Here is a 14,603-nt window from a genome sequence, read left to right as displayed (position 1 = left end):
CGATATAAGCTATTTTGAAATACACTCAAAATAAGCGATGCAATTTGCGGAGCTCATTTTGGGCTAAGGGTGCTGTGTAGATGCACCCTTACTGACTACAGTGAAGTGGATTCAAATTCTATATCGGGGTGAGCAAGATAGGGCCCGCAGGCTGTATCCAGCCTGCCAAGACTTTTGATCCGTCCTGTGGCCCGCCCTGCCGCTCCCTGGCCCCCAGTCTAATCAAGACCTTGGGGCAGGGAAGTGCGCTGAGTCATTCGCTGTTCAATGTGGCTGGAGGCTCCCTCCCCCCGCTGGGGGCGCGCGATGCCTACCAGGAGCCACATGCCATTTTGTACAGCAAATGACTTCGGGCACTCCCCTTCTGGCCTGGGGGTGGGGTAGTGCACGAAGTCTCGTCCCCTATCCGGGGGTGCACAGGGCCTAGAGGGAACCACCAGCTGTTCAAAATGGCTGGTGGTTCCTTCTAGGTACCACATGCCCTTGGCAGAGTGCAGGGTGGGAGGCAAGAGACTTTGCACACTCTCCCACCCCCAGACCTGAATTGTCCTGGGGAGGGGGAGCACACAAAGTCTCCTCCCTCTCCCAGAGGCACAGGGCACTTTAAGGGAATTACGTTAATAGGGCTATGTAGGGCGCTTGTACTGTTGCTGCCTACGTCATCATTCCTGTTCTGTGCATGGAAGATTTCAGTCTTGGGGACTGTCAAATTGATATCTATCATGAGTACCAAATGCACTTGAAACATGTTAGGGAAAGGTTCTGTGTGGGCAATGTTGGTGCCTACCCACTTAGGTAGATACTTATCTGGCCCTTATCATGGTAATATGTGAACATCTCACAGTCTCTAATGTATGTATCCTCAGTCAACCCTGTGAGCCAGGGCACTGCAATTATGCCCATTTTACATATGGAGAAACAGAGCACAGAGACTATGTGTCTTGCCCAAGGGCACACAGGAACTCTGTGTCCCTCATTTGTTCTGTGACTGCCCATTTAACCTTGATGTTTCAGAAATGCTATTTGTCAATGACAAAAGAGTCTGCTGTAACCACAGAGGGAATATCTTGTGTCAAAATCTCCAGCTTCATGATAAAACTGGGTCATTAGGCTGGCAAAAATGTCCCCCTGGTTGCTCACGAAGTAAAATATTTGTTCTTCAAAAATCTCCAGGCTCTTATCTACTTTTTGTGAATTACACTGCCTAAATCATTCCCATAAGAAAATATTAAGGCTTGAAATGACTTGATATGTACAACAATTAATGCAGTTTTACAGTAATCTAGATCTGATCAGTTTCCATAAGTGATCCAATTAATCTTAACTCTATACAATTTATCAGGGTTTTTTATTGTTGGTGGGGTAAGGGATAGTTAAAATGAGTTACTAGAGAAAAACAGCAGAACAGATCAGATCTATGGGTCCATGGATATTTATAATGTTTTTGAAGATCTTCTGCGTGCTCGTTAGCAAGTTTGGAGACAATGCTTTTAATATAGCATGATGATGATGTATTTTTTCCCATCTATTTTGCCATATCTCTTCTGTTTTGGGTTTTCTTACACATACCTTAAGCTTATAGTCGATCTGATAGGGGAATGCGGTCTTGACTGTGTGTCTGAGAAAAGAAATTCATAGATTTTGAAAATTAATAATAGTATGTGTATTTGGATAGCAGTTATCATCCAAGGATCATAATAGCTTACAACCATTCATTGACTCTACCACCAACATGGACCTTTGTACTCTAACCACAATGCAAAGAAGCACAGAATTTGGCCCTATTCTCCCTGATGGCAGTTCCCTAAAGAAACTGCTGGTGGATAATAGATCTCACACCACCCTCCCTGAAGTCTCCAGTGTAGAAGGCAGATGATTGGGAAAGCAGAGGGAGGGCAGGGATAATGGCTTATTTTCTACTGGCAGCCAGCAACTTGGGGCCTAGGCTTATTGGTTAATCTTCTCTACTTGCATTCCTCCCCAACGCTGCCTCTGTCTGAGGGGAACTCGGACCCACGTGGACAGGGGCTGCGGCCACCCCGCATTGCTACCTCTGTATTTAAACTGGTTGCCACTGGTTTTTAAACCGTCTCCCCTCATGGACTGGCTCTAATGGAGAGGCAGCAGCGCGGGATGCCAAGGGGCTCTCTGGGTGTGGGGCTGGAGTGCACTGGCTACTGGCCCACCTCCAGGAACTATAGAATAGTTGAGAAACTGATAAGACTTCATGTGGTTGCTGGACTATTCTATCACCTACTATCTAGCATCCCTACTGGGGGCCATTGCCAGCTGGAGCACATGACAATAGCCCTCAGGCTACTTTAATTTGTGCTAGCAGAGAATCAAGGATGTATAACTGGTTCCCTGAGCACTCTCATACTCATTCTCTCTCTGCTGCGCAAGAGAGAATCAGGCCCTTCATGGTATTAGCTACATCCAAATACAGCTTTCAGTTAACTGCTTAATCCCCTAAGTGCCTTTGAAAATCTCACCCAGTAGACAAAAATATAATCATATATATCAGCAGCACTTACCACTCTTATATCACAATACATGCCAAGCTGGACTTCATAAATAAATGTTGAGGAAGACTAGGATAGGGGATTGTGATTACTGAAGGCTGTATGGTAGAAGATAGGCTCCTCCGGAACATCACACTCAATGGAATGTTTTAACTCCACCACTAAATAGCACAGCTAGAGTTTCATACAGTGTGTCAGTCATCTTAGAACTCCAGACCTTTTTGGCCCCTTCCTTCCCCTCTTTTCCTCCCCCTCTTCATTATTCCTCCCTCTCCACTTTTCACATTCCTCTCCTTTCTTCTGCTGCCTTATGAACGACTGACTGTTGAGCAGTGGGATTGTGACATAACTGATAAGCAATAGGATTATGACATCAGAGAGACAAGTCAATCCTTGCTCCCAACATTAGAAATAAGCCACTTTTTTCCTATTGTTACAAGGGGCTTATGCTTGCCAACCCCCCTCTCTCTGGAGGCAGGGTGTCTGGCTGGGGGAAGAGGGAAGGAGTAGGCTGGGGTTGCAGGGTCTTGGTGGAGGGTGTGTGTGAGGGTGCAGGGACTCAGTGGAGGGGATGTATGAGGTGGCTGGGGGCATGAGGTCTCAGCAGGGTGGTGAATGAGGGGGTTGGGGTATGAGTGAGCAGGCTGGGGGTGCGGAATCTCAGAGGGGACAGTGAGGCGGCTGGGGGTGCATGGTCTCGGTGAAGGGGGTAAGTGAGGGGGATGGGAGTTTGGGGTCTCGACGGGCTGGGCCAAGCCCGCGGCAGCCTCGGCTCTCCCCCTGGCCACTGGTGAGAGGAGGGCCAGTCTGGGGCCGTAGCGCGGCAGCCCCAGATCTGCATGTGGCTGCCAGTGAGGGCTGGGCTGGGAGTGAGTGAGGCTTGGTTCCAGGAGCGGGGCTGGGGCTTGCCTTTCTTTTCACCACCCATGCCTACCCCCCAGCCTGTGGGCATAGATGACATGATGACATCATTCTGTCGTCCACAGGAAAATTGTTTTTATATATAGAGATTTCTGTTTCATTCTCCTTTGGTTATTTGCATTCTACAGATCTATTTGTTGAAATGTGTGCCGTACAATCAGGAATATGAACAAAACAACATGGTAACAATGCCCATGTGTTGACCAGCATAAACTGTTTCCTAGTTTGGTCTGTCAACAGTAGTTTTGCATGCACAAATGCAAGTGCACATTTGGGCCTCCAAAGTTTCCATTGACCATTTTTCCTGTTTTTTCCCTATTTTCTTTCTTTATTAGGCTTATCTTTACTAATACCAGGTCACATCTTCATCCCTTCATTTAAAAATCTTTGGTGACTGTGGATGTATAATTATGTCCTCCCAATCCTTCATTTGGCTGGCATTCTTCAAAATGAACATTCTAGGGCTGTTCTAGAGCTTTGTGATTTGCATAGTAGGAGCCATTTGGTATAGCCATGGGTACATTTTATGGGCTTACTGAAGTTTCTCTGCTTTGGGAAACTACCAAATAGTAGACAGTTGTAAGTGACAAATTTTATAGCAGGGGTGTAGTTACCAGACACACAATTTATGCACACACCTTCACACTGTGATTGTTATTTTCTTGGCCAATGGTGACTTCAATTTTTCTGAAAGCTACATCTCTTTGCTGCTAGGAGTCAGTGAACCTTAAATGAAGATATCGTAGAGTCCAATGTATCTGTCCTATTAAGCCATAATGAACTTTGGTATATCTAAGTACATCAAGATTTTTAGAAATACTTCAGTCCTAGTATTATTTCATAAAATATGTGTTGTGTTATACATAACTCTCCTCTAGAATCCTTTCCTCTCAGAATCTCACAGTAGTACTCATCTTCTCTATTTTCATTCCCTACCTGTGTGCAGAGTAGTGTATATGTATGTATGTATGTATGTATAGACAGATAGTCAGACAGCCTATGAGAGTGCAAAAAACTTCCGAAATTCTGAATACCTACAGTGGTTGATATAATCGCTGTTAATTTGCTGAAGTACCAAATTATACAGTTGCACATATTAGGTCTTGGAAGAAAAGAGTGGGGAATAATATAAACCCATAAAATAGCAAGCTGTGCATTAAGGGTACATCTAGACTACAGGATTTTGTCGACAGAAGCTTTGTCGACAGATACTGTCGACAAAGCTTCTGTCGACAAAGAGCGTCTACACTACATCCAGTTCTGTCGACAAAGCAAGTCGCTTTGTTGACATGACAGTGTAGACGCAAAGGACAGTGTAGATGCAGTAACACCTTATGTCGACAGAACTCTGTCAACAAAAGGCATTATTCCTCGTAGAATGAGGTTTACAGCCGTCGACAAAACTGCTGAGTTCTGTTGACGTTATGTTGACAGAACTCAGTGGCAGTGTATACGCAGGTATAGTTTTGTCAACAAAAGTCCACTTTTATCGACAAAACCCTGTAGTATAGACACGCCCTAAGAGTACAGCTTTGTGTAGTAAAAAAAATAATCAATATTTAGTCATGTTATATCAAAGACCATAAAAACTGAAGGTCCATGTATTAATCCATGTCTAAGTTTAATTAGATCTAAGAAGAATTTTGTCTTCTCTCTACAGAATATGTACTAATGTCCCCACAGGGCACTTGAAATATACATACCGTGCAACCTGTATACATTCTTTTCCACAGGAATAGAGAAAGGATGCTCTTGAAATTTAACAATAAACTGAAAGCTAAGAAATCTGGAGTTTCCCCCCAGCTCTGGCACAAACTTTCTGTGTGAACTTAGGCAAATCACTTAATTACCCTTTGCCACAAAGATAATAATACTTCCCTACCTCACAGGAGTGTTGTGAGATCATGAGGGATACACACAAGCCTATAAAGTAAATAAGTTATGTTTCCTCCCAGACCAGGGACAGTTTAAAACAAGAGTGAAATTTAATTAGCATAAACCCCAACCAACTATGTCTTGCACAAGTCCCATTGCTGCTTAGTCCTTTTAGAATGCACACAACTGTGTTGCTTAAACTAGAGCGATCCCCTTTGTGCCTTTCAGCAGATCTTCAAATCTTAAAGAGACGGGGCACAAGTCAATCTAACTCTGACATTCTGAATAGTACGCTTCCCCTCTCATAAACTGAATGTTGTTGTATTAACAAAATATAACATACAGTCCATACATTTGACTCATTAGTTGTCATCCATGAGTTCCACAGTTCATAACAGTTGTCCTCATTTTTTGGGGTTTCTCTCTGTCAGAATTTTCTGATGATGGAAGCTTCTACATCACTTTTCAGTTTATTTCGGAAAGTTTCTGTGGCAATTTCAGTTCTGCTATCCAGGGCTAGGTCTACACTAGGGGATAAACTCAAATTAAGATATGCAACTCCAGCTACGCTAATTGAGTAGCTTGAGTCGAAGTAGCTCAAATCAAATTTTGGTGCCATCCACACTGTGCAAAGTCGAAAGGAACACCCTCTCCCTTTGACTTCCCTTACTCCGTGTAGGACCAAGACTCCCAGCGTTGACAGGAGCTCACTCTCAGTTTGAATGAGCATGTCTTCACTAGACCTGCTAATTTGAACTTTGGAAGATCGACTATGGCAGCTTCAATCTTCTCTGAAGTGTAGACATGGCCAAGCTCAATACGTTAAAACCCCAAAGATAATCAGTCATATCTTATGTAATAAAATGTCTTATATGAACTATAGTATGACCAGGAAACTCCAATTCACTGGGTATACAGCAAGCTATTAAGAAAATATACTAAATTCACATAATTACAAATTATCTAGGACTATGAAATACTTTACCAATATTACTTCAGATTTGGACAGAGTGCAGGATAAGATACAGGAATAGGTCCTTGAAATAGCAAGGGACAAACATGAAGACAACCCACTCACCAGTCCAAAATTTGGATTTAAATATTGATCCATTGGTGTCCCTAACTATTCATATGTTATGATCTGTGAAGCTCTCCTCTCTCTAGTCGGAGGACCTCCAAAGTCAGTGGGTTGTTCTGGTGATCTGTTCTGTTCAATGCTTTTTCCACGCTGGCATCCATGTATTCTTATAGGTGGTCTGAATGCCACATCATTCTGATTAGCAGTTTTCAAGTTTCCCAGACCAACAACATCATCATTTCCTAAAGGAGGATATAATGTTGTTCTGTACCTGCAGATTTTTTTGCTTTTAAAATGTATTCCAGAAAGTCAGCAGAGTAATAGCTGTGGACTCATGTGGCTGGACAACACGATGAACATTTGTGTAGAGAAAAGAGACTCTCCAGGCTCTTAAGTCCTTACTTACTGCTGAATTACTCTAGGTGAACTGTGCATTTTTATTGCAAAAATGTATACTACTGAATTAATGCTTTACCATGTAGCAGTCTGTGTCAGAGTACTTAGAAGAAAGCTGCTATATCAAACAGAACTATAAAAATGTCCCTATAAAAGACTCAGCAGTATTTAATATGTTATTCATTGTCATGCTGTTGTGTTTTGCCTGCAGTACAACAGCCTCATAGAAGTGAGACATTATGTACAGTAAAAAGATGACAAATGTTTTCCCCACAACTCATTCAGGGTATGTCTACACTACAGAGTTAGTTCGAACTAACGGACGTTAGTTCGAACTAACTTTCATAGGCGCTACACTAGCGCTCCGCTAGTTCGAACTTAATTCGAACTAGCGGAGCGCTTAGTTCGAACTAGGAAAACCTCATTTTACAAGGATTAAGCCTAGTTCGAACTAGCTAATTCGAATTAAGGGGTGTGTAGCCCCTTAATTCGAATTAGTGGGAGGCTAGCCCTCCCCAGGTTTCCCTGGTGGCCACTCTGGCCAACACCAGGGAAACTCGTCTGCCCCCCTCCCGGCCCCGGACCCCTTAAAGGGGCACGGGCTGGCTACGGTGCCCATGCCAGGTGCAAGCCTGCCAGCACCCAGCCAGCAGACCCTGCACCTGGCACGGCTCGAGCCACCCACCCGATGCCTCCCAGCCCTCCCCCTCTTCCCGGGACCAGGCTGGCAGCTCCCGGGAGCTTGCCCGGGACCGCAAGAGGCGGGCACCCGCCTGGGCTAGTGCGGACATCGTGGACCTTGTCCACGATCTCCGCACTAAGCACAGGAAAGTGGCCGTCTAGGGCAGGAGAGCAGCCAGCCTGGCCACCCAGGAGCAGGTGTGCATGAAAATCAAGGGGGTCCACTGAGACCCCTGACCCTGAGCCCTGAGCTTACAATGGCAGTCCTGGGTCAGACCAAAGGTCCATCTAGCCCAGTAGCCTGTCTGCTGACAGCGGCCAGCCCTAGGGACCCTGGAGGGGATGGACTGAAGACAGTGACCAAGCCATTTGTCTCGTGCCATCCCTCTCCAGCCTTCCACAAACCTTGAGCAGGGACACCACTCCTACCCCCTGGCTAATAGCACTCCATGGACCCAACCACCATGACTTGATCTCACGTCCCTTTAAACTCTGTTCTAGTTCTAGCCTTCACAGCCTCCTGCAGCAAGGAATTCCACAGGTTGACTCTTTGCTTTGTGAAGAAGAACTTTCTGTTACTAGTTTGAAGCCTGCTACCCATTCCTTTCCTTTGGTGTCCTCTAGTCCTTCTTTATGGGAACTAATGAAGAACTCTTCTGTATGCACCCTCTCCACCCAACTCCTGCTTTTAGAGACCTCTATCCTGTCCCCCCTCCGTCTCCTCTTTTCTAAGCTGAAAAGTCCCAGTCTCTTTAGCCTCTCTTCATATGGGACCTGTTCCCAACCCCTAATCATTGTAGTTGCCCTCCCCCTCCCAGCCTCTCTCTTCCCCTCTCCCACCTCCTTTTCCCAGTCTCCCCCAGTTTTGTTCAATAAAGACAGAGTCAATGTTGGAAGAAACGTTATCTTTATTTTGTACATCAATAAGAAGGGGGGCTAGGGAAGGGTAAGTGGAAGGAGGTGAGGGAGGAATGGGGTACGAGCCCCCGATGGGGAGGACTGGGCTGGCTCTGCGGGCTTCTGGGGGTGGAAGTTCTCCTGCAGCCTCCCGATTGCCCCCTCTCCCCAGATGGCAGCCTGCGGCAAGTGCAGCCGGGCTGATGGCCGAGTGGTGTGATGTGCCCAGTGTGGGTACTCCGGGCACTCCAAGCCAGGACTGCTTTGCAAGCGGGGCACCCCTGAGAACTGTCTGTCCGGGGTGGGGGTCGGGTCCCTTTAAGCGCAGCCCTCGGCTAGCCTGAGACAGCATCTCCACGCTCTAAGTCCTCCTCTGATGCCCGGCCGGCACTGCTTCCGGCCATCCTTTAGCCCGGTTCAGGGTCCACTTAATGTGGACATGCTAGTTCGAACACTAATTCGAACTAGTTTTTAGTTCTAGACGCGTTAGTTCGAATTAGCTTAGTTCGAATTAACTAATTCGAACTAAGTTAGTTCGAATTAGCGCTGTAGTGTAGACATACCCTCAGTGGGTTTCCCTCCCCTGTTTTGAATCTTTGTCTTTCAACCATCTTTCAGCTTTCAAGGAAGAAACACCAAACACTTTATTCTGTGAGTAGCAAGGAATCAGAATAGGATGTGTTTAAGCTTCCATCCCTGTTTCATTTGTGCAGTAGCTAGTATGTAAATATTTTTTTTCTCCAGGAAATATATTCCAGGTTTTAATCTTGCTCTGTCTGAGAAATTGCCTTGCAGAGCATTATCTCTCCAGTTAGTGACTCACGAACTAGAAGGAAAATAAAAAGTTTAATATATAGCTGAATAATGGTGGTAGTTTTATTGCAGGAGTTGTAAGATGTTAAAGGGAAACTCTGTGATATACTTGAATAATGAGAGTAGCTTTACTGCAAAAGTTATAAGCACAAACATAAATATAGATGTTAAAGGGAAACTCTATGATAGCTGACACCACGGGTTCAAAAATAATGAGTCAGGCCCCCAAAACCATGTTATTGGCTTACAAATTATTTTAAAGATAGTACAGTTTGAGAATCTTTTTTTATTTTACTTCTGTTTTTTTAATCACATTTTCCATCCTTTTCCTATAAGTACAAAAGGCAGAAACTTCTTTTAAAGCTGAGATTTTTGAGTAATAATATGATTCCAGAATTAGGGATGTAAGCGAGTAGTCGACTAGTGATGTAACTAGTTGCTTCCCTCTCCCCCTTGTTGCCTCTATCAGAGAGAGGCAGCAATGGGAGGGAGCAGAAGCTGGTGCTGCGGGGGAGCTGGCTTAAAAACTGGTTCCCCCTAGCACTGTCTCCACAGGGGGCAGGGCAGGTAGAGGCACAGTGGGAAACGACACAAGCGGGGACTGAAGCAGTCTCTGCTCATGCTACTTCTGCTGCAATTCTGCTTTTGAAAGGCACAAGAGCCCCATCGGCTTCCACTTTTGAATTGTAGCAAGAGTCTGGCAGGGCTCTTGCTACAGTTCAAAGGCGGATGCACTCTTATAGACTAATCGGATAGTCAATGGAAATTCCATCGACTATTCAATTAGCTAATTAATCTAAATTTAACATCCCTATCCAGAATTAGGATTTTTCAGAAAAAACAAAGAAATAAAAAATCACAGCACGAGTTGGCAATACAAGGGCGAGAATTGACAACATTCTTTTCTGCATAGTTGTTTATATGTTGCTCATCACTATCATAGCTGGGCGTCTTCCAGCAGTGCATTAAGCAATATGATTAATATCTGTCACGTGTAATTTGTTCTGTCATTCTCTCCCTGAAGGAAAAATTGTGTGTGTGGTGCAGTGTTTTGATGCTGGGTTTTTTTAAATGTGCATGTTGGTCCATTTACATAGCATAAAGCAGATTGAAGATGTGCACCTTGTGCTTAGCATGGTACTGATGGTCCACCATTCCTGGGAGAGTTTATTTCGCAGTCAAGGATCCCCCAGAAAAGCTCTGCCGCACCTACAGGCAAGCATTATCCTTAGTGTAGAGCAGGGGTTCTCAAAGATTACACTGTGACCCCCTTCTGACAACAAAAATTGCTGCATAATCTTAGAAGGAAGGGCAACACCTGTGCCCATCCAAGCTCCAATGCTTGGGGTCAAGTGGCCAAAGCTTGAGCCCCACTGCTCCATGTGGGGGGTGGGGCAAAGCTGAAACCAAAGGGCTTCAGCCCCAGGCAGGAGGCTTGTGACCTGAGCCCTTCTAACAATGGCTGAAACTCTTAGGGTATGTCTAAACTAGCCCCCTAGTTTGAACTAGGGTGGCTAATGTAGGCATTCGAACTTACAAATGAAGCCCGGGATTTAAATATCCCGGGCTTCATTTGCATGTTCCCTGGCAGGTGCCATTTTTAAATCCCCTTAGTTCGAACTGACTGCCCGCAGCTACATGTGGCAGTCAGAAATTAATCCGAACTAAATCCTTAGTTCAGATTAACTGTTACTCCTCCTGCAATGAGGTGTAACAGTTAATCCGAACTAAGGATTTAGTTCGGATTAACTTCTGACTGTCGTGTGTAGCCGCGGTCAGTCAGTTCGAACTAAGGGGATTTAAAAATGGCGACCGCCTGGGAACATACAAATGAAGTCCGGGATATTTAAATCCCAGGCTTCATTTGCAAGTTCGAATGCCTACATTAGCCACCCTAGTTCAAACTAGGGGGCTAGTGTAAACATACCCTTAGAGGGTGAGGCTTGGGTTTTATCCCCAGAGTCCCAGCAAGTCTAAATTAGCCCTCGTGACCCCATTTGAATGGGTAGCAACCCACTTTGGGGGTCCCAACACACAATTTGAAAAACATTGGGCTACGCCTAGACTGCATGCCTCTGTCGACAGAGGGATGCAAATCAAGCACCTCGAAATTGCTAATGAAGCAGGGATTTAAATATCCCATGCCTCATTAGCGTAAACGTGGCTGCCACTTTTTTTTCGAAACAGAGTTTTTTTTAAAAAACCCGGCAGTCTAGATATGGATCTGTCAAAAATAAAGCCTTTTTCGACAGATTCTGTATTCCTCAAAAAATGAGGTTTACAGCATCTGTCAAAAAAGGCTTTATTTTCGAAAGATCTGTGTCTAGACTGCTGTTTTTTCGAAAAAACTCCATTTTGAAAAAACCGACGGCCATGTTTATGCTAATGAGGTGCGGGATATTTAAATCCCTGCTTCATTAGCCATTTCAATGTGCCTAATCTACATCTCTCTGTCGACAGAGAAGTGTAGTCTAGACACACCCTTGCTGGAGAGAGCTCTAGTGTGCCAGAGGAACAGAGTTGTGAACCAGAGCTTTCATCCTGGATTTGAATATCCTAGGCAGGACCGTCCTTACCCATATGTAGAATATGCAGTTGAGTATGGCACCCCAAAATTTAGGGCACCCCTGGATTTTCATGTGCACCCACCTACCTTTTCCTATGCCTGGTGTGTGGCTCTGCTCCTTCCAGATAGGATCTAGTTAACTTAAAAGTGAAAAAGTTTGCCAGCCCTATTAGCAGAACCTGTGAACGAGCCATTCAAGTGGTAATGAAGCCATATAACAGGCATTTGCCAACTCCACGTATATCCTGTCAGTTTCTGAATTTACTGTGCTAGTTGACAGGACCTCTGTTTAAAATTTGCTTAAAATTTTCATTTGTGTGTTGCTGAAAATGATCTAATCACATCTCTAAAAAATGGTCGTTTCCTCCCCCTCCCACCCTATTGCCATTGGCCATAGGGGCACCAATGTAACAGTACTAAGCAGGGCCCCATAAATAATAAGGATGTCTGTCTCCTGGGCCCAGGGTATACTGAGTGACTTGCTCTGTAAATAGTGTTTGCTTGCAATGTTAGGTTCAAAAAAGAAAAGGGGAAGGGGAATAATTCCAACATGTAATGGGTGAAATTGACGGATGGCAAATGCCCAGTTAACCAGGCTGTAGGCAAGGGGTTTGCAGGGCAGCTGGAAAGGTGAAATCAATAATACCTAGGCCAAGGCCAGGATTCTGGCCAGCTGTATTATCCCCTTGAGACAGTCCTTCCAGCCAATGGCTAACCTCTGTACTGTTCTGAATTTCACCCAGCACAATTAGAAATAGAGACACAATTGAAAGAAAAGTCAGCAAAAATGGCCTCTATTTTTGGATTTAAATTTTCTTCAACAGTTTTAGAAACCCAAACAAAAGGCACGGTGGTGATAAATAAAGCTGGAAAGAGAAACTTGCTTTAAACGAGAAGAAGAAATTACCCATCTAGTTTCACTGTCTAAAAGTTCAGTGACAGCATCAGTGTTGTCAAGATTTGCAATTTTATTGTGAATCTTCCAATATTTGGTGCTTTCCCTCAACCCCAGAATTTCAGGTTTCATTTAGATATATTATTAAGCATCTTGCGCCCATGGCTGAAGAGAAAAGTTTGAAAACATGGAGCGAGTGCACTCTAAAGGCCCCCAAAACCAGAAGACAAATATGAAATACCCACATTTTTAGGGTGCATGACATGATTTGTAAGGCTGGGCACTGGCAGTATTGCAGCATGAATGGTTAAAAGTAAACTAGATTCTCCAAACATTACTTCCGTGCAGATGAAATTTTATTGGGAATATGCAAAGGGAGAGATTTGAGCCTAATGGAGGGAATATGCTCTAAGGATTGTACCACAGTGACAAGACTGATAATCAGGGATCCTCATGATAGTCTTGATCCTGTCACTGGCTCAGCCCTTTAAGCCTGAGCCAACTCTCACTTCAGCAGAGATTAGAGTGGACTTTTCGGGGCAGGTTCTGCCAACTTTTACTCCATGAGTGGTCCTACTGAAATCAATCTATCTACTGAAGGAGTAAGTTGCTACTTAGCACATACAAGGTGATCAAATGTTTGTGCTCTGTTTGTCCATCTGTAGAGTGAGGGCAATAAACACAGGCGTGTCCTGTGTCACATGAGGAATCAATTAGGTCGAGACTGTGACCTTGTCCTATTAACCCAAGCAGGGGAATAAGAGGGAAGAAGCCTTCCTTTTCCCTCCCTTTCATTTGTTTTTTCTGGATCTGGTATGGAGCACAGCCCCTACCCTCTGGATGCTCCTCACTGCAACTGGGCAGGCTGGGATAGAAATGGAGGGAGCTCTGATTCTACATGCACAGTCAAAAGCTCACTCCCCACAGTAGCTGGCCAAGTGGGGGGAGAGAGTAAGCAGCTCCTTTGTCCTAACTTACTTCCCAGGAACAAGAGCAGAGATTGGGGAGAATGATTGTGAATTCTCCATGTAGCCGATAAAGTGATTTTGACCCACAAAACCTTATGCCCAAATACATTTGTTAGACGTTAAGGTGCCACAGGACTTTAGTTTTTTTTTTGAAGCCAGTCCTGGGGCAGGACAATCACTTGGAGCTGAGCCTCAAAGTTCAGACTAAGCCTCACTGTTTGTGAAGATTTCGGAAGGCTTTGAATGGAACTACACATTGACAAGCACTGCATGTCATACTATTATTGTTAATTATTGTAGCGGATAGAATGTCGTTCAACAAAGACATTACTATGTGAATGTCTCCATTTTTAATCAAATAATATAAATATAATAATTATCAAATAAAATATATATATTTAAATTCAGTCAGCTCTGTAGGCAACTGAATACTATTCACTAGGGAAATTATTTGACAAATACACGTGAATAGCCAGTTGCTGGGGGTTTTTTTTTAAAAATTCTGTGCGCTCTAATTAGTATATGTAAATACAATGTTTGGGCCAAACACTTTACTGCTCTGAGCTTCAGTTTTTCCATCTGTAAAATGGGAACAATGATGCTGACCTCATTTGTAAAACACTTTAAGATCTACTAATGAAATAGGTATCATTATTATTGTGATGGTCTCCTCCCATGCCTTGTGAAAACTGGCTTATGAATATGCATAACTTGAAGATGGCTTAAACAAAATACCTCATATAACCTATCAATTTTAATATTACAACCTGCTGGGTCTGTACATCTTATTTTTGTGCATGTATCATTCTTGTATAAGAAGTTAGAAATATAAAATGTGAATCTGTTTATAGTTTTAAATGTTGTAATGATAGCCATTACTGGTGACCTGGAAGCCTAATGGCTTAGTGATCAACTCAATGACTTGTAAACAGCCTTGTTCATTCTGTAAGTCTAAATGGTGGTTGGTCTTAGGAAAACATGTGGCCATGCC

At 44.0% G+C, this 14,603-nt stretch overlaps 1 protein-coding gene across 2 annotated transcripts in view; it reads right to left on the bottom strand.

Annotated features, from left to right (window-relative positions):
- ZFAND6 (zinc finger AN1-type containing 6) overlaps window positions 1–5,216 on the bottom strand; it is an 81,357-nt gene extending 76,141 nt beyond the window's left edge. Inside the window, exons 1-2 of one of the 2 annotated variants that reach the window (XM_025179550.2) lie at window positions 5,147–5,216; window positions 1,570–1,618 (exon numbers count right to left, since the gene is read on the bottom strand). The gene's annotated coding sequence lies outside the window, so the exon portion shown is untranslated. Of the gene's footprint in view, window positions 1–1,569; window positions 1,619–2,534; window positions 2,761–5,146 lie in introns of those variants that run through there. The other variant, XM_025179548.2, reaches the window with a different exon arrangement.
- Between the last annotated feature and the right edge of the window lie 9,387 nt (window positions 5,217–14,603).

Source organism: Pelodiscus sinensis, chromosome 14 (assembly GCF_049634645.1).
Source record: "Pelodiscus sinensis isolate JC-2024 chromosome 14, ASM4963464v1, whole genome shotgun sequence".
Taxonomy (NCBI): domain Eukaryota; kingdom Metazoa; phylum Chordata; order Testudines; family Trionychidae; genus Pelodiscus; species Pelodiscus sinensis.
This window is presented reverse-complemented; position numbering and strand designations above follow the sequence as displayed.